Source organism: Hypanus sabinus, unplaced genomic scaffold, assembly GCF_030144855.1.
Source record: "Hypanus sabinus isolate sHypSab1 unplaced genomic scaffold, sHypSab1.hap1 scaffold_361, whole genome shotgun sequence".
Taxonomy (NCBI): Eukaryota; Metazoa; Chordata; class Chondrichthyes; order Myliobatiformes; family Dasyatidae; genus Hypanus; species Hypanus sabinus.
The window spans coordinates 307,488-324,137 of NW_026781258.1; the positions used below are offsets into that span (position 1 = coordinate 307,488).

General features: G+C 41.4%; 1 non-coding gene and 1 pseudogene across 1 annotated transcript; one reads left to right on the forward strand and one right to left on the reverse strand.

Moving 5' to 3' along the window:
- Positions 1-792: 792 nt before the first annotated feature.
- LOC132388601 (gastrula zinc finger protein XlCGF7.1-like) lies at positions 793-9,209 on the reverse strand (annotated as a pseudogene).
- Positions 9,210-15,935: 6,726 nt separating this feature from the next.
- LOC132388606 (U1 spliceosomal RNA) lies at positions 15,936-16,097 on the forward strand. The gene has a single exon (XR_009510280.1). It is a non-coding gene; the product is annotated as a U1 spliceosomal RNA (small nuclear RNA).
- The last annotated feature ends 553 nt before the right edge of the window (positions 16,098-16,650 follow it).

The following is a 16,650-nucleotide window of genomic DNA, read 5'->3' on the forward strand; positions in this document are numbered from 1 at the left end:
TATTGATTGGCCAAATTAATGCAAAAAAAATGATTATTTTACCTAAGATTTTATATCTTTTCCCAGCAGTACCAATCATTATACTTAAATCCTTTTTTGATACTATTGACTCTAAAAGTTCATCTAAAAAATGGCAGAACAAAAATCCTAGGCTAAGTAAAAAATATTTGCAGAAATCCAAAAAGAACGGTGGCTTGGCAGCGCCAAATTTAAGATTTTATTACTGGGCAATTAATATTCAATACTTAATATTCTGTACATAAGAAGTGGATTTGAATGTTGGTCTTCATTGGGTTAATCTTGAACGCAATTCAGCACAAGGATTTTCATTGGCTTCCATCTTAGGGAGCTGACTTCCCTTGTTTCTCTCTAAATTGAATAAACAAATGGTAAACCAGATAATTAAACATACATTCTGAATATGGTTTCAGTTTCAGTTTCGTAAATTCCTTGGCTTGAATTAATTTATATTTTCAAATCCTATTATATCTAATTATTTCTTTTAACCCTCTGTCATGGATCAAACCTTTATGGCTTGGAAAATGAAGGGTATAATATTTTTTCGTGATTTAATTTTGGATAAATGTTTCATGTCTTTTGAGCAGTAGTCTAATAAATATAATTTGCCGATATCTAAAAAATATTTGATTTGGGCAAATTATATTTATGATTATGAAAATACAGCCAGATATATCCGATAAAATTAAAAATGAATGGGGGAAGGACATTCAACTCTCTGTACCTACAAAGAAACGGGGAAAACATTTTTGCAATTAATTAGGGTTTCTTCTATTTGTGCCAAACAGATGTTGATTCAATTTAAAGTGGTACATAGGGCACATATATCTGAGGATAAATTAGCACAATTTTATTCTTATATAAATCAGATCTGGGATAGATGTCGTTCTGAGGTAGCTTCTCTAACTCGTATGTTTTGGCCTTGCTCTGTATTGGAACAATTATGAAAAAATATTGTTGATATATTCTCTACAATTTTACACGTAGATTTACAACCTCATCCTATTACTGCAATTTTTGGATTGATTTGTCCTCTGCAGCTTGGCGGATGATTGCATTTGCTATCTTAATGGCTAGAAGACCTATTTTATTGAACTGGAAAGAGACAAATCCTCCAATTACAGCTCAGTGGTTTTCTCAAACAATATCTTGTTTAAATTTAGAAAAAAAATAGAAGTGGTACATTTGACCCCTCGGTTAAATTTGAAGAAACTTGGAGGCCTTTTATTCAACACTTCCATAGAATGTCATTTGATTTCTTCTGATTCCTTTACTTTATCCATTGATTTGAGTAGAGGAGCGGAGTTGACGACATTAATGATTTTATTTGACATAATTGACTAGACCAGCTTAGTTTAGTTTCGTTTCAGTTTGGTTCAGTTTAGTTTTTGTTTGATTTCAATTTGTTTTTTTTTTCCTTTTTTTTCTATTTTGGTTATATTAGGGGTTTGGGAAGTCAATTATATTGGTGCTATTTATATATTTTTTAACATATGTTAATTGCCAACAATGTAATCCCACTCCCTTTGTACTACTAAGAACATTATGAATTGCTTTTGAAAAACTTAATAAAAAGATTGACAAAGAAAGAAAACTAAACAAGCTTCAAGTCAGACTGATACGCCTTATAATCAATCCCTCTCACTTAAAATGACAGTCCACAACAAACAAAACTTAGGGATTCATAACAACGGCTCCTCCCCATTGTGAACTGACTGGTGTGCCAGTAGTTTGGATGACTGAGTGTATCCTTTCCCACATTCTGAGCAGCTGAATGGCTTCTCCCCAGTGTGAACTCGCTGATGTCTCTGTAGAGTGGATGACTGAGTGAATCTTTTCCCACATTCTGAGCAGGTGAATGGCTTCTCCCCAGTGTGAACTCGCTGATGACTCTGTAGGGTGGATGACCGAGTGAATCCCTTCCCACAGACTGAGCAAGTGAATGGCCTCTCCCCAGTGTGAACTCGCTGATGAATCTGTAAGCTGGATAAATGAGTGAGTCTCTTCCCACAGACTGAGCAGGTGAACGGCTTCTCCCCAGTATGAACTCGCTGATGTCTCTGTAGGTGAGATGACTGAGTGAATCTTTTCCCACAGACTGAGCAGGTGAACGGCTTCTCCCCAGTGTGAACTCGCTGATGACTCTGTAGGTTGGATAACTGAGTGAATCCCTTCCCACAGTCTGAGCAGGTGAATGGCCTCTCCCCAGTGTGAACTCGCAGGTGTTCAAGTAGGTAGAATGACCGAGTGAATCATTTCCCACATTCTGAACAGGTGAATGGCTTCTTCCCAGTGTGAACTCGCTGATGACTCTGAAGGTGGGATGACTGAGTGAATCGTTTCCCACATTCTGAGCAGGTGAACGGCTTCTCCCCGGTATGAACTCGCTGATGTTTCTGTCGGCTGGATGAGTCAATGAATCTCTTCCCACAGACTGCCCAGGGGAACGGCTTCTCCCCATTGTGAATTCGCTGGTGTTTCCATAGGGTTGAAGAGTTACTGAATCTCTTCTCACAGATGGAGCAGGTGAACAGCCGCTCCTTGGTGTGAACTCGCTGGTGAGCCATTAGGTCAGATGACCGAGTGAATACTTTCCCATAAATTCAGCAGATGAACAACATCTGCTCGGTGTGGTGTGAACTGACTGGTGTGTCCACAGGTGGGAAAACCAACTGAATTCTTTATTACACACAAAACAGGAAAATGGCCTTGTCCAGTGTGAATTTGCTGATGTACCTTCAGTTGAGATGACTGAGTGAATCCATTCCCACTGTCTGAGCAGGTGAATGTCCTTTCTCCTGTGGTAAATGACAGGTTTGTAATTTGGTCAAATAACCAAGTGAATTCCTCCCCACAGTCTGAGCAGGAAGGATGATCGATTGTATCCCTTGCTCCACTTCTAAAATATCTAGACAGAAAGAACAAAACTTGTTTGTGATTCCCGGAGACAAATTCCATCTCATTTTTAACCTGTGAAAAGATTTACAAAATCCATCAATGGGTGTAGGACAACATTTCAGATGAGATTACTTGAGTTGTCAAGGTTTGATCTGGTATCACACTGTTACAATGAGGTTGAAGCAAAGTTGGACAGAGAAATCATCTTCTGACTGGGCAGAGTGCTGGTATCTGGAATGACCCTGATGCTCTTCCTGTCTCTATAAGAATGGGGCATTTCTACCATCTCCAATCTGTACCTTGGCTCAGTTTGACTCTCTTCATTGGTATTATTCCCTGTTCCTGCAGAGCTGCATGGGTGCCTGGCCCCACAGTAACTGAAACACTCTCACTCTTTTATATATTATTATGTTAAAGTGCCACAATTTTTAATGCCATATAAAGAATTCCTGCTGAGGTGAATTGTTGTTCCGCAGCTGTTAAAAGGACAGTGAATTTTTGTAATATTTCAGGTTCTTGTAGAAAAGTACAACACAGAAACAGGTCCTTTGGGCCATCTGGTTTGTGCTGAACTATTTAAATTGCCCACTCCCATACCTCTACCATCCAGGTACCTATACGAACCTCTTAAATGTTGAGATCGAGCTCGCATGCACCACTTGTGCTGGCTACTCATTCCACACCCAGGCAACTGTCTGTGTGAAGAAGTTTCCCTCGTGTTCCCCTTAACATTTCACCTTTCACCTTAACCCCTGGCCACTGGTTGTAGTCCCACCCCCATCTCAGTGGAGAAAGGCAGCTTGCATTAACTCTATCAATGCCTCTCTATCACAATCAAATCTCCCTCAATCTTCTACATTCCAACGAATAATGTCCTGACCCATTCAATCTTTCCTTATAACTCAAGTCCTCCAGACATGGCAACATCCTTGTGATGTCTTCTACAAGTGAACACCAATGTCTTCTACAAGTGAACATAAAATCCATCTATTGTCACTATTTGGTTCGTGAAGACCAATGGGCTAAAATATTTTTTTCCGTCACTATCTAACTGTCATACCACTTTCCATGAATTAATGACTTGTATTCCTAGGTCCCTTTCCTCTACAACACTCCTCCGTGCCCGACCAGTCACTGTGAAAGACCTCCCTTGGTAGGTCAGACCAAAGTGCAACAACTCACACTGGTCTGCATTAAATTCCATTTTCCATTTCTAAAACCATTTTCCCAGTGGGTTCAGATTGCACTGCAAGCCATGATAGTCTTCCTTGCTGTCTGTTACACCACCAGTCTTGGTGTCATCCACAAATTTGCTGATCCAGTTAACCACACTATCATCCATATTACTGAGATAGATGACAAACAACAACAGATCCAGCACTGATCCCTGTGGCTCACCACTAGTCACATGCCCCCAGTCAGAAAGGCAACCATCAGCTACCACACTCTGGCTTCTCCCAAAGACAGAGTCTCATCCAATTTACTATCTCATCTTGAATGCTGAGTGACTAAACCTTCTTGACCAACTTCTCATATGAGACTTTGTCAAGTGCCTTGCTAAAGTCCACGTAGACAACATCCACTGCCTTGTCTTCAACCACTTTCCTGATAACTTCCTCGAGAGACTCTATAAGATTGGTTAGACATGACCTACTATGCTCAAAGCCACGCTGTCTATCCTTAATCAGTCCACATCTATCCAAATACTTATATATCCGGTTCCTACACATATGTCACAATGACTTTTCCACTGCTGTTGTCAAGCTCACCAATATAAAATTTCCTAGCTTAATTTTAGAGTCTTTCTTGAACAGCTGAACAACATTGGCGTCCTCCAATCCTCCAGTACCTCAGCTGTCACTAAGGATGAGTTAAATATCTGTGCTTGGACCCTGACAATTTCTGCACTTGTCTTCCGCAGGGTCCTAGTGAACAACTTGCCAAGCCCTGGGGATTTATCCACGCTAATTTGCCTTAAGACAGCAAAAACCTCCACCTCTGTAATCTGTACAGGGTCCATGAAGTTGATGCTGCTTTGCCTCACTTCTACAGACTCTGTGTCCATCTCCTGAGTCAATACGGATGCTAAACTACTATTTAAAACCTCCCCCATCTATTTTGTCTCCCGTATAGATTACCATTCTGATCGTCCAGAGTGGGCATGTTTCTGTTCTGACCTTCTCCATGTTTCTGTGACAGAGAAGCTGGCCACACTTGACTGGAAGGGGAATCTGGTAGGAGTGACGATGGAGCAGCAATGGCTGGAGTTTCTGGGAGCAACTCGGGAGCTGAGTGATAGACACATCCCAAAGAAGTGGAAGCATTGGAAAGGCAGGAGGACACAACCGTGGCTGAAATGAGAAGCCAAAGCCAACATAGAATCCAAAGAGAGGGAAAACAAAAGAGCAGAAACTATTGGGAAGCTTTTAGAAACCAAGAGAAGACAACTGAAAACATTGTCGGATGAGCTCACGGTGTGGAATGCTGATATTGTAGCACCCAACAGTCTGAGGCATTGAGAGGAACAAAATACCCTTGGCCTCGATATCTCTTGAAAACCAAGGTTCCCTGTACCAGTTATCTTTCAACTTTCAGTTTTGCAGGCACGTACAAACTCTTCATCATCAAAATTTCACTTCTGAAGCGCTCCCACTCACCAACTAATTATGTTAATAATCATAAATTATCAAATTAGTAAAATTATAAATTAGCAAATTATCATAATTTGCCACGAAACAGCCTGTTCCAATCCACACTTGTCAGATCTTTTCTGACACCTTCAAAGTTGACCTTTCTCCAATTTAGAATCTCAACCCATGGTCCAGACCTCTCTTTTTCCATATTTACTTTCAATCTCTTGCCATTATGATAACTAATTTCTGTCAACAGCCCCGGATCATTTCCTAACAGCTTATTGCATACTTCTACATTGGGAATTCTACTTCCCAATTAAGGACACATTTGACTAGTCTTTTTACGGATGGGAGTCTCAGACAATATATGGAAAATTAAAATCACTTAACATATCACCCTTTGTTTGTTAGCATGGTCTGTGATCACTGGAGAAAGATTTGTTCCTCTGTATCCCTCAGACTGTTGGCTGGAACCATGTCCCAGCAATGGCTACAATATCATAATACATGGTCCATACATCCTGGTTGTGTGGTGGAAAAAAACACAACAGTGCCTCTTTCACCTCAGAGCATTGAGAAGTTTGAAATGGGGACCTAAATCCTAAGAACTTTCTGCAGGGTCACAATTAAGAGCATTGTGACTGGCTGTGTCACTGCCTGGTATGGGGACTGTACTTCCCTATATCGCAGGACTCTGCAGAGAGTGGTGCGGAGAGCCCAGCGCGTCTGTAGATGTGATCTTCTCACTATTCAGGGCTGTAAAGAGGACCTGAAGGGTCATTGTGGATCCCAGTCACCCAACCACTAACTGCTCCAACTGCTACCATCTGGGAAATGGTACCGCAGCATAAAAGCCAGGACCAACAGGCTCTGGGTCAGCTTCTTCCACCAAGCCATCAGACTGATTAATTCATGCTGATACAACTGTATTTCTATGTTATGTTGACTGTCCTGTTGTACATAATGTTTATTATAAATTACCATAAATTGCATATTGCACATTTAGACAGACACATAATGTAAATATTTCTACTCCTCATGTATATGAAGGATATAAGTAATAAAGACAATTCAATTCAATTCTGCACCTCCATTATCTGTTCTGTCATCCTGGCTCCCACCCTGCCTGCAACTTTAGTTTAACTCCCCCACCAGCAATTGCAAGCCTTACCACTGGGACGTTAGTCCCCTTCTAGTTATGTTCCCCTAACTATTGAACCCCCTAACACACCTTTGTCTTCCCTCTGCCAGATAATCCCTCCCCCAACAGTTTCTAAAGTGGCCCACCTGTTGTTGTGTGGGATGGCCTCAAGAGTACTCTGTGATGGCTATTTAACCTCATTCCACTTCCTGACTCTCACCCAGTTTCCTGTGTCCTGCATCTCGGTGTAACACACCTCTCTTTCTGTCATATTTTTCACCTTCTCCGACTCCCGGCTGATCCAGAATTTATCCATTTCAAGTTCCAACTCCTCAAAGTGCAGGGTTACAAGCTGTAGCTGGATGCACATCTTGTAGGTGAGGGCATCAGGGACACTGGAGGTCTCCCCACCTTCCCACCAATGTCCCCTCCAATTTGTAATCACCAGTGTGCACAAAAACCTTGTGCTGAGCAAATTTTTGCCCAGTGACAACAATATGTGCACAGTGAATTTTATATAGAGAGATATTCATTTCTACAGCTATCAAGTCACTGTCATCAAGCACTTTGATCTCCTCTGGGTTTCACTGACTTCATCCGCACTCTCACACAACCAATGTAACAGGCCTGTAGCAGTACTGAAGGATTTTCTCGCCAGTGCTTTTGTACACCATATATACATTGGCAGGCAATAGTTTGGGCACCCCAGTCAAAATTTCTGTTATTCTGAATAGTTAACTGAGTGGAAGATGAACTGATCTCCAAAAGTCATAAAGTTAAAGATGAAACATTATTTTCAAAATTTTATGCAAGATTGGTGAATTATTTTTGTTTTTAAAATTTCAGAGTGGAAAAAAATATGAAAGGAACACCATGCAAAAGTTTGGGAACCCCAAGAGATTTGAGATTTGTCAAGTAACCTTTAGCAATGTCTCAGACCTTAATCAGCTTGTCAGGGCTATGGCTTGTTCACAAACTTCGTTAGGAAAAGCCAGGTGTTGCAACTTTCAAAGCTTAAGAAATACCCTGACTCCACAAACCTTGTCCCAACAATCGTAGCCATGGGCTCCTCTAAACCCCTGCCTAGCACTCTGAAAATTAAAATACATGATGCCCACAAAGAAGGAGAAGACTATAAGAAGATAGCAAAGTTTTTTCAGGAAGCCATTTCCTCAATTCGTAATGTACTTAAGAAATGGCAGTTAACAATAACGGTGGAGGTCCAAAAGACCAAGAAATCCTTCCAAGAGAACTGCTCGTAGGACTGCTAGAAAGGGAAATCAAAACCCCCATTTGTCTGCAAAAGACCTTCAGGAATATTTAGCAGACTCTGGAGTGGTGGTGCACTGTTCTACTACACAATGACACCTGCACAAATATGACATTCATGGAAGAGTCATCAGAAGAAAACCTTGCCTGCATCTTCACCACAAAATACAACGTCAGTAATTTGCAAAGGAACATCTAAACAAGCCTTTTGCATTTTGCAAACAAGTCCCGATGAAGTTAAAAAATAACTTTTTGGCCACAATGAGCAAAGGTATGTTTGGAGAAAAAAGTTTTATTTTGAAACTGTAAATGATGGATTTAAGAGAGTAATCTTGCTTAAAATATTAAAGAATGTGTCATCTTTAATTTTATGCCTTTTGGAAATCAGGTCATTGTTTTACTCGCTTAGCTATTTACAGGAATAGAAATTTTGACCATTGGTGCCCAGACTTTTGCATGTCACTGTATGCAATTTTCTTCCTAAATGATGCTTTAAAAAGTCGGACTTCCAAATATCACTCCACTTCCAACCACTTACAAATTATCCAGCAACTTTTGCATCACCACAATACACACAGGTACAACCAGTTTCTGTATTTTACATAAATATTTCTCCTGAACCCTCCCTCAAGAGACGGACGGTGATGAACTCGGTGATGACAATGCCAATGAATATGAAGGGAAGGACAGTAGCCTGTCTCATTGGAGTATGGCACATTTGTGATGTGAAAGCTGCTTGTTTCCCAGGGCACAGTTGTTTGATATCATTATGTACCCAGAGAGAATGGGTAAAAACATATCCTCACGGGTAGAAAACTCCACAACAAGAGCAGGCAGAACAAGCAACACACACAAAATGCTGGAGGAACTCAGCAGGCCGGGCAGCATCTATGGGAAAGAGTACTAATGCTGAGTTCCTCCGGCATTCTGTGTGTGTTGCTTGGATTTACAGCAGCTGCAGATTTTCTCTTGCTGCGGTTGCTGATAGAAAGATTTTGTTCTCTTTTTCCGAGTACCTAATCCTTGCACTCAGATAGCTGGAGCTCAGCTCTGTCTGTGAGATCTATCTGCTCCCATTCCCTGATTAGCCGGAAGCTCCCCGGGGTCCGTGTACGGATCGTGGGGCTGAGAGAGAGGAAAAAGACCTGGCCTGTGCCGAGTTTGCGGGCCACAGTCTCCAGTTCTCACAGCAATTGTCACTCAATTAAAGTCGAAAAAGTCCTTACCTTTTCGCTCCTCCCGACATTTTGTATACGGCGCGCATGCGTAGTTATCGGAGACGGCAGCAACCCTGCGCCTGCGCATTTGATCGGTGCTTCAAACGACAGCGAAATTTTAAATGCGCGGCTTCATGGGTAATCATGGTGCCATTAAAAATTTCTGCCAGCACTGTTCCATATCCATATCTCAGGTTTTTTTTGTGTGTAGAAAACTCTGCGACTTTCTTAACGCAGAAAACCGCTCCCATAAACGATACACTCAATTTCAACAGGCATTTCGTGTATCTCATACCAAAGTCCAATCCTCTTACAAAGAGGCACACAAAATGCTGAAGGAGCTCTGCAGTTCAGGCAGCAACTAAGCAGAGGAGTAGGGGCTAAAGGGGCTCGGATTAAATGCTGCCCATTTATTCCTTTCCACATTTGCTGCCTGATCTGCTGATAACCTGCAAAGTTTTTTAGAAATTAACCATTTTGTTTTTCAATTAACCAGTTTCCAAATGTTTCTTATCTTTCATTCATAGACACATCCTGCTGGTCTGGCTCCTCTTCCTCCTCCTGCTCGTAACCTCCAGACCCCATCTCTTTCCAGAGCCCCTGAGCCATGATTGGAGCTGGCAAATCTTTGGTTTCTGACTCTGCTCCATCGAAGGTTCACTCCCTAGTCTGCTGTCAGACTTAAGAGGTGCATTGTAACAACCCAGCTGTCTGAAGCACAGTCCTCTGAGATTGGTGAAAATGACACAAAATTTGAAAAGAGCAGGGAAAAGGGAGTTTAACCACCTTTGTCCAGAGCCCTGGGGAAGGTCAAATACTCAGCAATTTCATCGAGATATTTAGCCTGGGGAAAATCATGCAGGAAATTCATGCAGGTGTATAAGGTGATGAGAGGCATTGATTGTGTGAAAAGTCAGAGGCTTTTTTCCCCCAGGGCTGAGATGGCTAACACGTGGAGGGCATAGTTACGTACACAACGCTGGAAGAACTCATCAGGTCAGGCAGTATCCGTGAGAAAGGTGTAGCCAACGTTTCGGGCCGAGACCCTTCATCAGGAATGGGGGGGGGGGAAGAGAGGGCCGAAGCCCAGTAATAGAGATGGGGAGCGGGAAGGGCTACAGGTGCCAGTGGAAAACCAATCAGAGGAAAGATAAAGGGGGAGGGGATAAGCATGAAAAGGGGGGATGGCATAGCTAAGGTGCTTGGAAGTAGTTCAAGGGAGATGTCAGTGATATATTTTTTATACAGATAACGGTGGGTGTGTGGACTGCACTACCAGCGACGGCGGTAGAGACGGGTACAATAGAGTCTTTTAAGAGACTCTTAGAGAGGTACATGGAGCTTAGGAAAATAGAGGGTTCTGTGGTAGGGTAATTACAGGCATTTTCTAGAGTAGGTTTCATGGTCGGAACAGCATTGTGGGCCGAAGGGCCTGTAATTTGCTGCAGATTTCTCTGATTCTAAGAAACTCAAGGGAAATCTCTTCTCCCACGGAGCGGTGCAAAGTTGCAACAGGGAGAGTGAGAGATAAATTTTAAAATACTGATATGGAACAGAAAACTGGGCAGGGAGCAGATGGACCGAGTGGCCTCTCTAGTGTACATTGTGAGTTTGGCAGTGACAATAAGTACCTGCGACACGGGATTTGATACAGAACTGATTTATCTTTCACAGATCCACAATATTAAACACCAGTCTAGTTTAAGGCTAACATCAGCAGAACAGACTCCTCCAATGCTCAGTGACCAGGGTTCAGTCCTGGGTGCGATGAGCAGCCGCAAGAACTGCACAATCTGACAGCAACAGTCCCTCATGAACCTGCAGCTGCCTTCAGTCACCGTGATGGTTAAACATTTAACACGGAGCTGATTTGAACTTCCTCCCTGATGTGAAGTTGCTGGTGTTGCCGCAGCTGGGATGATTGAGTGAAACTCTTTTCTCACTCCGGACAGAAATGTGGCCTCTATTTACACGGATGCGGCCCAGCCTGCTGAGTTCCTCCAGCGTCTTGTACGTGTTGCTTTCCCCACAGCACCTGCAGTCTACTTTGTGTCCATGCTCTGGTGAACTGAGAGATACAGCAGATCTAACGTGCTGTTGTGTTTGTGATTCCCATACACAAATCCTTTTAATTTTCTACACTGTTAAAGGCTTACAAAGCACGTCAGTGGGTGAAGGACAACATTTCAACTGAAATTATTTTAGTCTCCATGGTGCCTTCTGATTAAAACACTGTCACAGCTCAAAACAATTTAGAGGAACAAGATTTCATCTTCTAACTGGCCACAGTTCCGGCATCAGGCACAATATCAAACTCTCTGCTTCCCTCTCTGTATCGAAATGGATCACATCTCCCCTTCATCAGTCTGTGATTTGGCTCAGTTTGTCTGTCTCCTTCGCTTTCTGAGCATGCGCCACACCCCTACTGAGATCACAATTTATTTACACGGCTGTGACTAGAGACTTTCTGATTATTATGTCCCTCCCGGCATTTGACGGTGGTAAACTCAGAGTCAGCAATGGTATTGAACATCGGGAGTAGGTGATTAGGCTTTTTCGTTGGAGATGATAAACTGCCGGTAGTGTGTGTCTGGATGAGTGGGTCGTTTTCAGACTGGAAGGAGGTAGCGTTTGGAGTTCCCCAGAGATCAGTCCCTGACCACAGTTGTTCACAGTTTAATGTCCTGGCTGAGGCAGCGAGATGTGAGATGTCCCAGTCTGCTGGTGACGCAGAAAGAGTGGAGTTGGGGGAGGGGAGGCTATTCACATGCAATTTCGTAGCTTTGCAATCTGTTCATAATGCACTGTGGGGCTGCAGTGGCGGGTTCCAATCTGCTAATTAATCAATGTTGACTACACTACTTCGATCGGCCGAATCCCAAACAATAACGAAACAGCCTACAGAGAAGAAGTCTTCACCAGACACAGTGGTGTCAAGAAAAGAACCTCATTGTGACAAACAAAGGAGCTGGTTGTGGATTACAGGAGGAATGGAGACAGGGAGCAAATTCAACATTTATAAGTCTGTTATTGACACAAAATGCACATTTTAATATTGATCATGACAGTGTATTTAAATATTGTTAATGACATAAAACATATTTTTATAGATTGTTACGGACAGAGAATCGTATAATTTGTGTTCCGTGTGTTATCTGAATGTACTTACTTGCCTGTGATGCTGTCACAAGTACTGTGATGCGGTACCTGTACCTTCCCGTACTTGTGCACTTGGCAATAAATTCAACAGGACCTGAGAAATCTCAGTGAGATTTGATTAGTGATGATCACCTTGGCAGCTCGGTAGGTCGAATGTATGAGACAATACACTGTTAAATGCAAAACTCTGAACAGTGTTGATGATCAGAGGGATTTGAGACTCCAAGTTCATCGCTCCCTGAAAGAGACTGCACAGATTTATCAGGTGGTTCAGAAGGCAAATGGCGTGGTTGTCTTTATTAGTTGAAGCACTGAGTTCAAAAGTCGGGAAGTTGTGTTGCGGCTGTTACGAGCCTGCGGTCGGACTGTGACTGTTTCTTTAAGAGCGCCGGCGTGAGGAGGCGGGACTATGACGTCAGTCACAGGCTGACAGCGCTGACTGTGGACTGAACCATAAGAGAGAGAGAGAGAGCGATCTGCAGACAGGCAGTCGACCAATCTAAAGAGAGAGAGGGAGACTGGTAAAGCTGATTTCTTCAGTTAGTCGCCGCTGAGGCTTGGAACTCTCCTGTGCCCACAAGAGTGGGTTGATCATCGGTACACGGAACTACAACGAATGTGTGTGGCTGTCACTTCGTGTAATCCATAGGAGCGGGGTTTGGAATATCTTGTATTAATCCTTGCCTGGGTATGTTGTGTGGTAACCCCTGGAAGACGGTATTCCTGTGACAGGTCACTTTCGCTGATAACTCGGATGTGGACGGATTCAGCGGATATGAACTTCGACGGAGTTATTTTGAAGTAACGGCATTTTCTCTACGTTTCACCCTGGATTACAAATATCTCTCCCCCATCATTTTTTCCGTGGATTACTGAATTTTCCTGCTTTACCATCTCAAGACTCTAAGCTTTGTTCCCTCGGTCTCGATAGTCGGGGAGTTATAATTACGCGTATATACACATAACACTGTTAACTTTCCTTTATTTCGTGAAATTACAATTTTGTAAGTAGATACTAATAAAGAGAGTGATTTTAACATCAAAACCAGACTCCAGTGTGAACTCTATTGCTGCTGGTTCGTTTCTAAAACGTTTCAGTTCGTAACAGTTTTATAAAACTAGTTAGACCAGGTCTGGAGTGTTTCATACAGTTCTGGTCGCCCCCATTCTCGGAAGGATGTCAGGGCTTTGGAGAGGGCGCAGAAGATGTTTACCAGGACACTGCCTGGATTAGAGGGCATGAGCTATAACGAGAGGCTGGACAAACGTGTGTTGTTTTCTCCAGAGCGGAGCAGGCTGGGGTGAGACTGGATGGGCGTTTATAAGATTACGAGAGGAATAGATAGAGTGGACAGACGATATTTTTTCCTGGGAGTTGAAATGTCTAACACATTTAAGTTGGAAGCAGTTGTGAGCGGCAAATTTGCTTCTTTCCACAGAGTAGTGGGTAACAGGAGTCACTGCCAGCGGTGGGAGACCAAACCGGTCACGTGATCCCGGTTCCTGTTCACGTTTTTCCGCAGATCTGCAGCATCTGCGGGTCACTGCTCTCCGTGTCCGTGTAGCTTCATCTTTCCCCGTTCAGACAAGGCAGTGAGATCCGGATCTGTCACCTCCTCTCATTGTGGTGGAGAATATGTTTTTTTCTGCAATATTCTCAGCATGTTTCATTCCACTGTTTTTATCTGCTGAAGTGCGGCCGATGTTTCTGGGTGTCTGACCCATTTATGTGAGGATTTGGCCTTTTCTATTTCTTTGAGCTTCTCATAAATGTGTACAGTTCAGTTGAGCTTCACTCCACTACTTCCAAAGCAACAACCCGGTCAGTCAAACAGTCGGCACAATTAAAATAGTTTATTACATCTTTTTTTCATTTTGTACTATTTATATAATTTAACTGTAATATTTATATTCTTATATTAAATCAGAATTGTTAAAATCCATCGTTATGAATTAGGTTCTACTGCTGCCGCAGGGACAACACATTTCATGACACATGCCGGTGTTATTAAACCTGATTCTGATATTAATATGGGAGACGCAACACCGGTCACCTGATCCCAGTTACCGCAGATCGTAATGAGAGATTGAAGCCTTTTCTATTCATTTGCATTCCACAGAAGTGACAACAGTTCAGTTTCCTTCTGAGGTTCCAAAACAGAAGCTCAGTCTGTCTAATATCTCCACACAATTAAAATGGGGAATTGGTTTATTCTCATCAGGTACTGAACTTCCAGTGAAAATCTTGCCTGACGTATCATCCACACAGATCGATACATTACAACAGTACATTAAACTGATATACGACAAACCAATGAACTGTAGCAAATCATTCTGGCTGCAGAGAAAGTGCAGTGCAGATAGACATATGGTGCAGGGTCACGTCGAGTTACATTGTGAGGTCGAGTCCATTTTATCATTCATTTGGCTTGTAACCACAGACAGGAAGCCGTCCTTGAGCTTGTCATTACTAAGAACTGCAGCTCTTCTGTTTTCTCACTTTCTCGCGGCACTAGACAGGGATGTCCATTAAGCCCTTTATTACTTAATTTTGTATTGGAGCCTTTAGCTATAACACTATGTGAAGCTAAAAGTATTAATGGTGTCTCTATGAATGGAACCATACATAAGATTTCTCTTTATGCAGATGATCTTTTGGTTTTTATTTCAAATCTTGTGGAATCAATTCCTAATCTTTTGGAAACACTTAAAAGTTTTCAGTAAATTTTCAGAATATAAACTTAACTTGAATAAAAGCGAATTGTTTCCATTAAATGTCCCTGTTAGTACATATGATGATATTCCTTTTAGAATTGTTAATACATTTAGAAATTTAGGTATTATAATTACTAAGAAATATAAAGATCTCTATGAAGCGAATGTCGTTCCTTTAATGGACTCCATGAAACAACTTTTGATTTTTATATATTTTCCAAAATATACCTATCTTTTTAACTAAAAAAAAGTCGACCAAATTGACTCTCTTATTTCTTCCTTTATTTGGAACAATGAAAATTAATTTGGAATTAATAAGTATCATTTACAAAAAATGTTTTTGGTTATATTGGCTTGATAAGAACCAAAAAACATTCTGGGTTAATTCGGAATTTAAAGCTCTTAAACAATTTTATTTAACTTCAATTTTAGGAGCTCCATCACCTTTACAGCTCTCTAAAATTCCAAATTTAAATCTTTACCCGGTTATTAAACAATCCCCACGGATTTGGGTTCAGTTCCGTATTTTTTTTAAATGTTAAACAATTTAAGATGTATAGTTTTTATATCGAAACATTTCATTTAAACCTTCAACAACTGACCCCATTTTTCTCTTATGGAAAAGTAAAGGGATCCATTCTTTTACAGATTTATTTGGTGATGGTCGGTTGATGACCTTTGAAGAGTTAATTAACAAATTTTCTCTCGCTCATACACATTCTTTGCAATATTTTCAGCTTAGACATTTTTTACAACCATGTTTACCTAAGTTTCCATATTTACAAGAACCTGATTTGTTGGAAACCATTTTGAAATTGAATCCCTTAGTGAATGGTTCCATTAGCAGAATTTATAATTTATTTTTGTTACAAGAAGAAAACCTATATACTTACGGCAGGGAGCCGTCGGTGATCAGGAGGGCCGAGGTTCCAGGACGAAGCTATCCCATTGAACTCCGGGTGAGCTGACGCCTGCGATGTCCCCGAATGCGGGATACTCGACTGCACAATTTGTGGTAGTGGGGAACTGCGTTCGCGCTCTCCCCTGAAAAAAAAAGAAAAAAAGAAGAAAACCTATCACTAAAGATTAAACGATATTGGGAGAGAGAATTTAATATGACCTTTGTTAATGACGATTGGCTTCGAGTTTTGAAAAACGTAAATTCTTCTTCTCTTTGTGCCAACCATTGTTTAATTCAATTTAAAATCGTTCACCGTTATTATTTAGCAAAGGAGAGACTATCTAATGTATTTCCTAGTACAGAGAAATGCTGTGATAGATGTATAAATGAAGTATCTACTTTGTCACATATGTTCTGGTCATGTTTTACATTAAAATCGTTTTGGAAATCTTTATTTTCTCCAATTTCTAAAGCTCTGGAAATAAATGTATAACCTAATAGATTGACTGTTCCTTTTGGAATAGTTCCACATCATATTCAGGGTATTTCATCTTCAGATCAACATGTAATTGCATTTGTTACACTACTGACAAGAAGTGCTATTGTATTAAATTGGAAAGGTATTTCTTCCCCGACATTAATTGAATGTTTTTCTCAAGGAATACTATATCTTAGCTTGGAAACAATTCGAAGTAGGAC